Source organism: Bos javanicus, chromosome 5, assembly GCF_032452875.1.
Source record: "Bos javanicus breed banteng chromosome 5, ARS-OSU_banteng_1.0, whole genome shotgun sequence".
In the NCBI taxonomy this organism is placed as follows: domain Eukaryota; kingdom Metazoa; phylum Chordata; class Mammalia; order Artiodactyla; family Bovidae; genus Bos; species Bos javanicus.
This window is the reverse complement of record NC_083872.1, coordinates 108,261,990-108,275,524: the sequence shown is the minus strand read 5'-3', so window position 1 is coordinate 108,275,524 and position 13,535 is coordinate 108,261,990. Positions and strand designations below refer to the sequence as shown.

General features: G+C 42.0%; 1 protein-coding gene across 11 annotated transcripts in view; it reads right to left on the bottom strand.

The window, feature by feature from the left end:
• The window catches only part of ERC1 (ELKS/RAB6-interacting/CAST family member 1), a 269,702-nt gene that overhangs the window by 228,892 nt on the left and 27,275 nt on the right, over positions 1 to 13,535 (bottom strand). The window lies entirely within an intron of this gene.

The window sequence follows — 13,535 nt, the reverse complement described above, 5'->3', positions numbered from 1 at the left end:
AAAGTATTTAAAAGCTCCCCAGGCAATCCTAGTGTACAGTCAGCAGAAAAACCACTCAGTCTAAATAAACGTTTTTTGTCTCTATTTGATGTATTCCTAAGTATGATGAGAAAAGTACTTGTATCAGAATCACCAGGGGCACATTTCTCAAAATGATAGTTAAGATGATCTTCAATGATACATACATTTGACTTTTTTTTTTTTTTTTTTACAAATAGCTGTGCATTTACTTTTATAGGGTTTGGCGGGGGTGGGTTTGCAAGTGATATGATTTCCACATATAGCAGTGAGAATTTCATTTTAAAATAAGATTCCACTTTATAAAGTGTGCCAACTTAAAAAAAAAAAAAAGAATAACACAAGGGATAAGGCAAACATGGTGAAGATGCTAAGGGAACAAAAAAAAAAGTTTGTTAACCTTAACCAAGGTGCTTGTTAAAGATGGATTCCTAAGTCATACCCCAGCAGTCCTAACCAGAAACTTGGGAGTTCGGTCCAAAATTTACATTTTTATCAAGTGCTCCCTGGTGATCCTTATTTACTAAAGCTTAGCAACACTCTAGTAAGGGGTATTTGAGCCTTGTGTCACTAGGCAGAAAACAACTTTGGATGTAAAAAGGACCCTCTCACTCCATTCATTTCACTACCACCCCTTCCTGGTCTCACAGAAGGATGAGCCCCAGATACACCTGCTGGGTGAGGAAGAAGCAGTTTCTACTTGAAGACCCATCCTGACTTCCCACTTCATCCCTTTATGGCAAGTCTCCCAGAAGCCAGAGCTCATTCTAACTCTGCTGTCTCCTTTTCACCCCCTCATCCTCCTTAACAACAGCCCTATGCATTGAGCAGCTCCACTCCAATCAGACCTCGTGTCTCCTCCTGCTCACCCATGTCTCCCAGCTACCCTGTGAAGCTAATGCTTTTACCATGTCAAAAGATACTAACATCATCTGATCACCCCCAAGTTACATCTGTGTCTCAAATTCCAGTGATAAACATTCTCTATCCATTCAAATTGAAATTGTTTTTGACTGTCTGTGTACTGTAGCTTGGTAACAAGTTCTCCCACTAGACAGAGGACAGAGAGAGGTTTCAGATCACCCACCAGCTCTTATCCATTAGAAGTAGCCAGTGGTTCTAGCCTTGACAGCACATTAGAACTACCTGGGGAGCTTTTAAAACTCCCTACATGGAGGCCCCAGCCCCAATTAAATCAGAATCTCCAGAGATGAGGGTGAGACCAGGCATCTCCTCCCCCGTCCCCCACTTAAAGTTTCTCAGGTGATGCGGACATGCAGCCAGGGTTGAGAGTCACTGAGCTGGGTTCATCTAGCAAGATTAGAAGACAGATTTAGAGGCTGCCATGGGTGGGCAACACTTTTGACATTACTACATGAGGTTCTTTGTTGCTTAGTCACTCAGTCGTGTTCGAATCTTTGCGACCCCATGGACTATAGCCCACCAGCCTCCTCTGTCCATGGGATTTCCCAGGAAAGAATACTGGAGTGGGTTGCCACTTCCTTCTCCAAGAATCTTTCTGACCCAGGGACTGATTCTGAGTCTCCTGCATTGCAGGTGGATCCTTTACCACTGAGCCACCAGGGAGACCCACAAGGAGATTCACTCAGCCAAATACGGGAGACTGACAGAACAGGGACTTCTGAGGACAAAAATTCCAAATTCCAACACTACTGAGGGTAACATGCACAAAAGCAAGAAGAGATAAGAAAGCCTTCCTCAGCGATCAATGCAAAGAAATAGAGGAAAACAACAGAATGGGAAAGACTAGAGATCTCTTCAAGAAAATTAGAGATATGAAGGGAACATTTCATGCAAAGATGGGCCTGATAAAGGACAGAAATGGTATGGACCTAACAGAAGCAGAAGATATTAAGAAGAGGTGGCAAGAATACACAGAAGAACTGTACAAAAAAGATCTTCATGACCCAGATAATTACGATGATGTGATCACTGACCTAGAGTCAGACATCCTGGAATGTGAAGTCAAGTGGGCCTTAGAAAGCATCACTACGAACAAAGTTAGTGGAGGTGATGGAATTCCAGTTGAGCTATTTCAAATCCTGAAAGATGATGCTGTGAAAGTGCTGCACTCAATAGGCCAGCAAATTTGGAAAACTCAGCAGTGGCCACAGGACTGGAAAAGGTCAGTTTTCACTCCAATTCCAAAGAAAGGCAATGCCAAAGAATGCTCAAACTACTGCACAATTGCACTCATCTCACACGCTAAAGTAATGCTCAAAATTCCGAAGCCAGGCTTCAGCAATACATGAACTGTGAACTTCCTGATGTTCAAGCTGGTTTTAGAAAAGGCAGAGGAACCAGAGATCAAATTGCCAACATCCGCTGGATCATGGAAAAAGCAAGAGAGTTCCAGAAAAACACCTATTTCTGCTTTACTGACTATGCCAAAGCCTTTGACTGTGTGGATCACAATAAACTGTGGAAAACTCTGAAAGAGATGGGAATACCAGACCACCTGACCTGCCTCTTGAGAAATCTGTATGCAGGTCAGGATGCAACAGTTAGAACTGGACATGGAACAACAGACTGGTTTCAAATAGAAAAGGAGTATGTCAAGGCTGTATATTGTCACCCTGCTTATTTAACTTCTCTGCAGAGTACATCATGACAAACGCTGGGCTGGAAGAAGTACAAGCTGGAATCAAGATTGCCGGGAGAAATATCAATAACCTCAGATACGCAGATGACACCACCCTTATGGCAGAAAGTGAAGAGGAACTCAAAAGCCTCTTGATGAAAGTTAAAGTGGAGAGTGGAAAAGTTGGCTTAAAGCTCAACATTCAGAAAACGAAGATCATGGCATCCGGTCCCATCACTTCATGGGAAATAGATGGGGAAACAGTGTCAGACTTTATTTTGGGGGGCTCCAAAATCACTGCAGATGGTGACTGCAACCATGAAATTAAAAGATGCTTACTCCTTGGAAGGAAAGTTATGACCAACCTAGATAGCATATTCAAAAGCAGAGACATTACTTTGCCAACAAAGGTCCATCTAGTCAAGGCTATGGTTTTTCCAGTGGTCATGTATGGATGTGAGAGTTGGACTGTGAAGAAGGCTGAGCGCCGAAGAATTGATGCTTTTGAACTGTGGTGTTAGAGAAGACTCTTGAGAGTTCCTTGGACTGCAAGGAGATCCAACCAGTCCATTCTAAAGGAGATCAGCCCTGGGATTTCTTTGGAAGGAATGATGCTAAAGCTGAAACTCCAGTACTTTGGCCACCTCATGCGAAGAGTTGACTCACTGGAAAAGACTCTGACGCTGGGAGGGATTGGGGGCAGGAGGAGAAGGGGACAACAGAGGATGAGATGGCTGGATGGCATCACTGACTCAATGGACTTGAGTCTGAGTGAACTCCGGGAGTTGATGATGGACAGGGAGGCCTGGTGTGCTGCGATTCATGGGGTCGCAAAGAGGCGGACATGAATGAGTGACTGAACTGAACTGAACCTTCTTTTGGTCATGAAGGCCCTCCATTGTTTACTCTGACCTGGCAGGTGTTTTTCTAGAGTCAAACACCAGACCTCCAAATACAAACAGAATTTTTATAGAATTAAACTGGCTCAGATTTAGGTTTAGAATCCTCTCTAGTGCCTAAGACAATTTCATTTACACCCACCATGGGCAATAGAGACTGAGCAGAAAGGTTAAAACAACCAGACATGACTGTCCACATGGACCATAAAGTGTATTTAAATAGAAGTTCAAAGTTCGATACTATACTCACAAACAATTTCCACTGTTTTTGGAGTCTCTGTGATACAAATCCATTTCGTGTTTATATTCCTTATACCCAGTACAACTGGATCTAGTCATTCAATATCCTTGACAAACAGAATGCAGTCTCATATACTCATATAAATCTTTTGAGTATGTGAAATTTAGATTTTAAAGTCTGTTTTGTAGTAAATTGGCCACAAAAAATATTTACTATACAACATCAAGTGAAAAGTATATTCTTAAAAAAAAGTAATAAAACTCATTTTACTCTTGGTAGGACAAAGAAATGATGTTTAATTTTAGGAAGCGACAATGCTTCTAATAAATGAACACTTGACAAAGAGAGCCACAGTTGTATCTACTTCCTGCCATAAATGCCAACAGCAAGTACATCCAATTTCAAGTTCCTCTGAAACCAATGAGTGGGCAGGAAAAAAATCACAGCCAACATGGGGAACACACGGCATTCATTCTTTGGAAAAAAAAGTCAGCAGCGGATTACAACCAGGAGGGGAAGCCATCTGTCGCAAGAAGAAGAGGTGGTGGCAGCTCTCAAGGACTAAAACATGCCAGCTCAACCTGGGCAGGGTTGGGTTTTAGATTCTAATTCCAGCTAATGCGTGTAATAAGCAACAGTTTTCAAAATGATTGGGGTCAAATTATGGATGGAATAATAAGGGCTTCCCCTCTTGGCTCAGTTGGTAAAGAATCCACCTGCAATGCAGGAGACCTTGGTTTGATTCCTGGGTTGGGAATATCTGCTGGAGAAGGGATAGGCTACCCATTCCGGTATTTTGGGGCTTTCCTGGTGGCTCAGCTGGTAAAGAATCCATCTGCAATGCAGGAGACCTGGGTTCGATCCTGGGTTGGGAAGATCCCCTGGAGAAGGGAAAGGCTACCCACACAAGTATTCTGGCCTGGAGAATTTCATGGACTGTATAGTCCCTGTGGTCACAAACAGCCAGACACGACTGAGCAACTTTCACTTTCACTTCACGTATGGAATGGCTAAGAGGAAGAAACCCCACCAACACTGGAACTCTTGCCTTGCCATGAGGAAGAGCAACAATACAGTGGAGGGAAACCACCCACGCCCAAACATCAGAACAAGTCAACACTTGCACAAATTCAATGTCCCCCAGTATAAAAGTGACTGGCAGTTTTATCTGCATTATAGTTCTAGCCAATAAACATTGGCCCAAAATGAAAAAAGAAAGCAACTTTCCAAATATGAGAGTAAAAGTCAACCCCAAGTCAAAGATCAACCTCTCACGACTGCCCCACCCACCACCTAACCCCATCCAAAGACCCCAGTCACACCCTAAGCCCTGCAGAGCACCAGGATCTCCACTTGGGGACACCAGCTGTAAAAAGGTGTATCACTGAGCAATTTAAAAGATTTGAAAAAATGACCTTATTGAAGCGTCAGACCCATCTTCTCTATGGACCGAAGGCCTGCTAAAATTGATCTCGGACAAGGAGGTCTAGGCTACAGGAGATCACAACACTTGAGTGTTAGTTACCATCATTTTAAAAATCTCAAAATACAGGTGATGTTTAACTCAAGTGTAGCCACTAGATCTCTCTTTACGTAAAGAATCTGCCTGCAACGCAGGAGACACAGGAGACTCAGGTTCAATCCATGGATCAGGAAGATCGCCTGGAGGAGGAAATGGCAACCCACTCCAATATTCTTGCTTGGAGAATCCCATGGACAGAGGAGCCCGGCGGGCTACAGTCCACAGGGTCATTGAAGAGTCAGACACGACCAAGCATGATGCACGACAGAATGTATAAAAGCTGCTTTTGAATATAATACAGTATTTGTGAAGTTACAACTGGTCACTAGTCCCTTACTTGTTAATATTCCTTTCCTCATTCAAGTGGCTTTTCAAAATTCACTTCCTCCCTTCAGAGCCTTCTTCCCTAAAAGGAAAACAGTGATTTCCTCTAGAATAGATTCACCTAGATATCCACCTGCTGGTAACTCTCTTTTTTTCCAGACTTTGGCTTGCAAAGCCATATTTATTCTATTTTTAAAAAGCCATTACACAACTAAGAGTTCTCATATCGCAACTAAGGTCCAGGGCAGCCAAATAAATAAATAAATCAAAAATACCACTATAGTTTTTAATTAAAATATATCTGCATATGTCAATGGCTTGGGAGGTTTCCCTTGTGGCTCAGCTGGTAAAGAATCCACCTGCCATGTGGGAGACCTGGGTTCGATCCCTGGACTGGGAAGATCCCCTGAAGAAAGGAAAGGCTATCCACTCCAGTACTCTGGGCTGGAGAATTCCATGGACTGTATAGTCCAAGGGGTTGCAAAGAGTCGGACACGACTGAGCAACTTTCACTGGGAGGTATACCTTCTCTCAAAAACAAAATATAATAAATATTTATGACAGTGAAGAACACAGTTACTCTCCAAGTTTATAGTTATTATTCTAATTATACCAAAAATTAGACAATATGGTCCAGAAATGACCTTCACTTGCTCAAAAGTTCAGTAAGTAGGATGTCAACTAAGTAGACCATTTCAATCAACAAACCTCTGGGAAAAATCTAATGAGTCAAACCAAAAAGTTCATGAATAATGAAGCCATCACTGTTGACTTCATTCTGCTCCTCACTGATAACGTGTGATCAGCTACAGCACAAGGTTACTTCCCTCTGTTCCTGAAAGAATTAAAGTAAACGTGAAGCATGCATGCAGCGTCATGAAGTGCCGTTTGCTTCTTTTTCGTGACCACCTAGTTTAGCAGGAAGGAGCACAGACGTGGAGCACACCTGGGCTTGAATCCTGCCTTTGACACTCTACAGCTGTGTGATCTTGGGCAAGTTCTGTGTTCCCTCTAAGCCTCTGTTTCCACATCAGTAAAATAAAGACAACAGGGACTTCCACCAGGGACTTCTCTGGTGGTCCAGTGCTAAGCCTCCAAGCTCCCAGTGCAGGGTGCTGGGGTTCGATCTCTGGTCAGGTGCGGCAACTAAGAACCGGCAGAGATAGATAGATAGATAACAGTACCTACCTCCAAAAGATTGTTATGATGATAATGCAAGCAGAGCACATAAAACAGGGCCTGCTTCTTAGCAAACACTACACAACCATTACCACTTTGAGTGGCAGTAGCTGAGAGTTATCACTACTTATCCTGCTATGTAGACCAGATGTTGGCAAACTTTCCCTGTGAGTGGCGAGATGAAATACCTTGGGTTTACCGGAGCACATGGGCTCTGTTTAAAACTACTCAACTACACCGCTGTAGTGGGGAAGCAGCCGTAGACAACAGGCAAATAAATAAGCACGGCTGTGTGCCAATCAATCTTTGTTTATGAACACTGAGGTTTAGATTTCATGTAATTTTTCACATTCACAAAACATCACTCTTCTGATTTTTTTTTTAAATTACTTAAAAATGTAAAAATCATTCTTGGCTTGCAGGGGATATAAGAATCCTGTGGGCAGGATTTGGCCCACAGGCTGTGACACAAAACTCCTGGTGTAAATCAGTGCATTTTAAATGCAAATCAATGACCAGGTTTCCATCAGTCCTTAATAAAGTCATCACGGCAAACTTAAAAGCTGTATTTTCTTGGGGAGGACTGTCCTCTACTCTGTGATGATGCAATTTCAACTCCTTTGGTATCACAGTGTTTTTCATCTTATAAAATGATGCTAAGAGTATGGGGTCATTTAAGTTTTTTTAATTGTCTTTATTTGAAAATCCCATGCCAAGTCTGCCCCCTTCCCGCTTTTTTGCAGGGAGTGTAGCTGTTGTTCATTTCTTATTTAACTGGTGTGTAAGACCCAAGTCTAGGAATTGTTAACCTAAAGCTTTCTGCCTAGTCGAAACAAGAGTAGTGATCGCTATCACCGGCACCTGCTGATCTGTAAGCTAATCAAGTCAATCTTCAGCATCTGCTAAGCTGGCCACCTGTGTCTCTCCTCGGTCCCTTCTCTTAACTTAATGTTAACTCCTTCCCAGAAGCCTTCGGATCCTCTGCTAACATCCATTCTTGTATTTCCTCCTCCAACTAAAACAGACAGGAATCTTAATGTACTTTTTCACATTTAATGGGCTTCCCTGGTGGCTCAAACAGAAAAGAGTCTGCCTGCAATGTGGGAGACCCAGGTTCGATCCCTTGGTCAGGAAATTCCCCTGGAGTAAGAAATGCAAACTCACTCCAGTATCCTTGCCTGGAGAATTCTAGGGACAGAGGAGCCTGGTGGGCTACAGTCTACGTGGTCTCAAAGAGTCGGACATGACTAAGCAACTAACACTTTTACTTTCATACTTAATAAATGACTGCCCACATTAATTTTTCAATAAATATTTTAAATGAGTATTTGCATTTCACTCAGCCGTTCTTAGTTGAAAATGCCACCATGGCATTTTACTGGGCTTTGTAACCAGAGAGATGAAGCTGTGTCACTTCCCAGATGTGAGATGTGCACAGAGTACTTTCCTGATTTGTAGTTTCCTCACCCATCAGTAAGGACAGTATCACTTCCCTAGAGGAGGGCTGTTAGAATTAGAAATAACATACAAAAGAAGCTAGTATGGTATTTGTAAATGCTCTATTTGTTTACTTGCTAAGTCATCTCCAACTCTTTTGCCAAGCCATGAACTATACAGCCCGCCAGGCTCCTCTGTCCATGGGATTTCCCTGGCAAGAACAGTGGAATGGGTTGCCATTTCCTCCTCCAGAGGACCTTCCCAGCCCAGGGACTGAACCCTCATCTCCTGCATTGGCAGGCGGATTCTTTACAGCTGAGCCACCAGGGGGGCCCAAATGCTCCATAAAAGCAGTTATTATTAACACGTGCACCAGGTTTCTAGAAGTACTCAGAGACGTGTTTGACAACAGTGTCACGGTAAGGCTTCATTTTCACTGACAAAACTACTACACTGCTTTTAAAGGTACAACAGATGACACACGGAAACCAAAGAGAACATCAGACGCAAGGTGACATTTTTTATGTCAGCGAAGTAACAACAGAGATAATGTAAGCAAAGAGCACTTTTTCGTGACATACAAAAATTTCAGCTAGAAAAAAGACGACAGCACGGAAATAGTTTTAAATAAACACAATGAGTAAATATAAACATTCTGTGTTGCCCCTTCTCAAGAATTCCCCATCGTTTCGTAAAGGTTAAGTCTTCTTCATACAAAGGCACACAGTTTAAATTATTTACAGAGGGTTTTAGGTCCAACTAACCAGCCAGAAACTCCTTACCACAGAGAGAAAATAGAGTGGTAAAAAAATTATTTCCAGCAATATTACATTCCTTTTGGGAAAGCACTCTATAATTCATGGATGAGTCACTGTGGAAATAAAAATCTTAAATAATGGATAAGACTGTAACTGAAAATCCTGAGAGCTAATTACCCTATTCTATGTTCCTGGTAACTCCTTCAGGAATATTAAGGTTACACTGGTAGTGATTAGTTATCCAAAGGAGACTTCTTATCTACTGTGACCCACTTTCTGGCAACACTGTTCAGGTCCCAGGCTACTGCTTCCCTCTTCGCAGCTGACTGTAAGATACATGCCATACTTCAAAAAATGTTCTACAGTAGTCTCTGAAGTTAAGAAATATCTGACTTGATTCTAAGTAACATTTATTACCTATTATGGGGTTTCCCAGGTGGCTCAGTGGTAAAGAATCTGCCTGCCAAGGAAGAGATGAGGGTTCGACCCCTGGGTTGGGAAGATCCCCTGGAGGAGGAAATGGCAACTCACTCCAGTAATCTTACCTGAAGAATCCCATGGACAGAGGAGCCTGGCGGGCTACAGTCCATGGGATCACAGAGTCAGACACAGCTTAGCAAGTCAACAACAAATACCTACTGTGCCATTTAGTCTTATCCATGATTTTATACATAGTATCTCCTTTAACCTTTCATTATCACAACAATCATAAAAGCATTTTCTCCCTGTGACAACTCATTAAACTCCAAGAAAGCTCTTTGCACTTTATATGCAAGCCCTGGTTTCAAGCTGCCTATCTTGAAAAGGAGATCGATTGTCAAGTACTTCTCACTCCCAGAAAAGCCTAACTCAGTTATGTGAGTCAATCTCGAACTAGGGCATTAAAATAAAAATGAAGAGACTCTTCAAGAGAATTCCATTAGGAAAACTGGTCAAAACAAGTCAGATAACTGTACAAGAAAGAAAGAATCCCTCTGGGGATTACAGATGAGAAAACGGGCCCAAAAAGATTACACAATGTACCCACGGTCGCACAGCTACTGACTGGCAGAGCCAGGACAGAAATGAGAACGAGAAGTCTCCTTTTCTAGACGGGGTGTCCTATCCATTACACCAGCAATTCTCAAACTCATCAGACCCAATGCCACCCATCCCCCTTCTTCTAACAAATATTTTGTAATGTGTCCTTTATTATCTCAAAATAAAATTCATAGATAAATAAGCCTACTCTCACAGGCAATCCAAAAAATTAATATAATGCTCTGTGAAAGAGAGAAGAAAAGTTTTATAAGAAACAAACATGCATGTTAACAGGTCAAACGCTGAGACATGGCCACACCAAAAGACATGGGCACATGCACAGAGAGACTGGTGGACGTCCTGGTCAACAATGCAATGCTGAAGTCATTTTCTAAAATGATAAAAACTCTACGTCAAGTTCCAAACAAAACAAAGTACAATAAAATTTTTTTTTTTAATTAACGGCAAACATCACATTTACTGTAAAAGAAAAAAAAAGGACTATTTGCCATCAACTTACACAGTAGTTCCAATGCTGGAAAAGTTCAGTGTATACTGAAGTTATTCCAGAAATGCTAATGCATTTACGCACACTTATGTAGTTAGAAATGGGTTCAGGTCATTAAAAACAGATTTCTCATCTACACACATTTCTGGGTGAGATGTTTGAAAACCACCTGGAATGAGGGAGACTTTTCCAGAGCAGGACTGCCCTAAGCATCGCAGGGTACCTAGCAATCCCGGGCCCTCTCTACCCCAAATCTAAAAAATGCCTTCTGCCTTGAAACCATGCTGGCAGCCAATGCACCCATCACTTTCGAACAACTGAAAACCAATGTGCTACTCTGGAAAACAAGCACCTATCACCAAAAACGCCAAAAGAAATTCAGGAATTCATCCAATACAACTTAAATAGACTATCTTCTGCCTGCCTCATTTCTTGAAAATGCTCTGTACCATGGGCAGCAAGTTTTCACAGAGAAATAATACACTTCATGAAATCACAAGACAGAAAAGACTGGAGCTCATTAAAGTATGCTTCTGTCCTAGGAATCTGGCACCTATTTAAGTTCCTGTGCCCATGATGAGCCATGTGGCAAGAATACATTGCTAATTACTCAGATTATCAAATCTACGAAAGAGAATCGAAACTGGGAACATTTTCTGAACATGTTCTTCTACTTTCTCAGTAGATTTTAAATCCCACACAAGTTTTCACATAGCTCTCAAAGAATGTTGTCCTTTGAAATAGAGTGAATACTACAGGATATTGATAATGTAAACAGTGCAATTGTGTAATAAAAAATTTTAAATACTGTGCTTAAACAAAGATTTATCTGTGAACAGCTAATCAAAGCAATTTTGCTTTCATTTTATTACCACTATCTCAGATCAACAAGAGGAATGAAACTGGTGTACAGAGAATAACACACATATAAATAACTGTCCAAAACTCTTTGCCTCAAACAGATCAACTACAACGTACCATTATTGATATTTTTTAACAATGAGTATACCTGAGTTACAGACACATATCTCTTCCTGAATTTCACAAAACATGGAAGAACTCAACATAAATAACGAAGAACCTTAACCTGAAAAACCGTTTCCTTCTGTTATGCTTTCAAGATGCTGTGGAACAAAGGATGAAGTTCTTAATCACAAAATTTTACAGCATGGAGGAAAACTTAAGAGATTAACCTTATGCAAAGTGTGTGTGATAAACTGGTGGGCAACAACCTCTTGTTGTATCCTATGCTGGCAGTATCAGAAAATAAAAGTATGTATTTTCTCTTTTTTACCATTCAGAGAATTTAAAAACCAAGTCAAGATGAAACATACAAAACAACAGGTCTACAGATACACAATGGAACTTTAGCAGAGAAAGCACATATCCTGGGCTCTGTACTCAACAGCAGTTCCTCATCTTAAGCTTAATGGGTATGCCTCAAGCACCAAGTACATAACAGAAAGTTACACAACCATCTCCATGAGAATGGCTTCATATGTATTGCCTGGCAATATTCTTAAAGTTGAGCTCTCTCTCTCCCAGAATTTTACACTGCCTTCTAATACTTAAGCAATAGGAATATAGATTCCCACTGTCAAGGAATTCTTGATGATCTGCTCTCTTTTTCTGAGCAACAAATTATAACGTGCAAGCACTGCCCAGAAGACCATTTTTAAAGTATGCAGTGATTCTTAAAGACGTTAAGTCCTTTATTTAGGGTTATGGATATTAAAAAGCTCCCACAGACTGAACAAATTTAAAAATCACAGTTTCAATCAAAAATCATCACCACTGTTGTTGTTGTTCAGTTGTTAAGTTGTGTCTGACTTTGTGACTCCATGGACTGCACGCAACATGTCAGGCTTCCCTGTCCCATTCACCATCTCCTGGAGCTTGCTCAAACTCATGTCCACTGAGTCAGTGATGCCACCCAACCATCTCATCCTCTGTTGCCTCCTTCTCCTCAATCTTTCCCAGCATCAGGGTTTTTTCCCAAGGAGATGGCTCATTTCATCAAGTGGCCAAAGGATTGGAGCCTCAGCATCAGTTCTTCCAATGAATGTTCAGGGTTGATTTCCTTTAGGATTGACTGGTTTGATCTCCTTGCAGTCCAAGGGACTCTCAAAAGAGTCCTCTCTTGCCTCATCATCTATATTCAAAGATTTCTTTGAAAACATCTCATGGATGTGCACCTTCTTCTCTAGTCCTGTAACCCAAATAACTCCAGGCTTTCTGCCGCAAACTCACTCGCTCTCCCTTCCTGCATGCCTGCCTGCCTGCCTGCAGCCCTCTCTGCTGATCAGCAATAAAGGCTGCTCCTAAATAATTTTTTGGTTATGTTTCAGGGCAACTTTCCTCCCTCCCTCCCTAGGGCAACTTTCTGTTCCTTTCCTCAAATTCTTCTCTGAATAAGTCATATTAAGAAAGAAAGAAGTTATACACTTTTAAAGGATCAATTAAATTTTACCTCAATAAAGTTGTCACAAAGGGAGAGAGGGAGGGAGCGAGGCAGGGAGCGGCAACAGAGGAGGGCAGGAGGAGGGGGGCTCTCCATCCCACCCCCAGTGAAGTCCCTGCAGTCATCCTGCAGAGGTCAAAGACCCAGCGCACCCACACCGCTGTCAGCAGCAATCTGGCCTCCCAGGAACCAGGTCCAGTGGTGGTCAAGCACCGTTCTGTGAAGCTGACTCGTCCATCAGATGGAGACAGCGCTGGGAGAAAATACATTCCTCCATGCAGCCAGAACCTAAAACCTTCATATTGGCACTCATTTTTCCAGGACTGGCCTTCCAAAAAAAATACCCCAAAAGAAAGAAAGGGTGGGAAAAAAAACTTCCTTCCTCACAGCTGCCTGTTGAATACACAGAGCATACGTAAAATGTCACAGGTCTCTTATTTAGAGTCCCCCCACCCAATCGCTTGTTAGAAAGCAGGGTCTCTGGGCCCCTCCAAGCCTCTTACAGAGCACCCGTGACATGATATCAAAGTAAAATGGAACTATGACCTCCCTTGATCAACAGCAGG